Below are 1,460 nucleotides of genomic sequence, written 5' to 3'. Positions count from 1 at the left end.
TATTGAGTTGGGGTTTCCGAGTTCCGACTCATTTAGCTTGCATTATGAGTTAGGGTTCCCCCATTTTTAAATACATAATAATTCATTTGCTCTGCTTGGTGAGCTTAACTCCAAGCTTTAGGGATTTATGCTCATTATATTTTCTTGTTAATAGAAAATTGATTGAAAATGGATGAGTGTCAATCGATTGACGAATGAGTATGAAGAAGGAGTGAAATCATTTGTTAGGTTTGCAATTGAGAATGCTGAAAACCCTAATAAAATTGTACATCCTTGCTTAAGATGTTGTTAGTCAAAGCGACTTCTTCATTATGCACTATTGAAGATATTATCAGGCCTTACAAAATTAAAATGTTCTCGCGTTCTCACACATTCATCAACAATCCCAACACTCATTTACTCAACAACGAAATGCATTTACTCTCGCAATTGACCTAAAAAATCATTCAACCTCAAAATCGTTCACTCAATTGTCGAAGAGGATCTACAGGATTGTCCTGAGATGTTTCAACAGTTAATAAGTGATTCTGAGAAACAATTATATGATGGTTGTACTAATTTATAAGATTGACAGTGGTGTCAAGATTGTATAAGTTGAAATCTGTTAATGGATGGACCGATAAGAGTTTCACTGACTTGCTTGCACTTCTAAAGGATATGTTGTCGGAAGATAATGTGCTCCCTTCTCGAACCTATGATGAAAAACAAATGTTATGCTCCATAGGCATGACGACACTAAGATACATGCTTGTGAAAATGATTGCATGTTATTTTTAATGAGTATGCTTTATTAAAGTTTTGTCCTAAATGTAATGCATCACGATATAAGTTGGAACACTCAATTACCAAAAAAGTTGTATGGTATTTTACAATCAAATCAAGATTCAAGCGTATGTTTAGCAATGCCAAATATGCACAGAAGTTGACATGGCATGATGAAGAAATGATTAAAGATGGAAAGCTTCGGCATCCTGCAAATTCTCCTCAATGGAGAAAAATTGATCACAACTATCCTAGTTTTGGCCAAGAATTAAGAAATCTACGGCTTGCATTGTCAACGGATGAAATTAACACACATAGTGTTCAAAGTTGACTCTCACAGTACATGGCCATTGATGTTGGTGATATACAACCTACCTCTTTCTCTATGCATGAAGGGCAAATATGTGATGTTATCTATGTTAATTTCTGGACCTAAACAACCAGGAAATGACATAGACATATATTTGGCTCCATTAATTGAAGACTTGAAGCAAATGTGGGAGACATGCATAAATGTATATGATGTGTATAGGGAAGAAAGCTTCAACTTGAGGGCTTTGTTGTTCGGCACAATCAGTGATTTCCCTGTATATGGTAATTTGTCTGGATATAGTAAAAAAGGACATTTTGCATGTCCTGTATGTGAAGACAATACTCATTCAATGAGGTTGGAACACTATAAGAAAAATGTTTTCCTT

The sequence above is a fragment of the Lupinus angustifolius genome, unplaced genomic scaffold (genome assembly GCF_001865875.1).
Source record: "Lupinus angustifolius cultivar Tanjil unplaced genomic scaffold, LupAngTanjil_v1.0 Scaffold_498, whole genome shotgun sequence".
Taxonomy (NCBI): domain Eukaryota; kingdom Viridiplantae; phylum Streptophyta; class Magnoliopsida; order Fabales; family Fabaceae; genus Lupinus; species Lupinus angustifolius.
Note: the sequence above shows the minus strand (reverse complement) of the source record.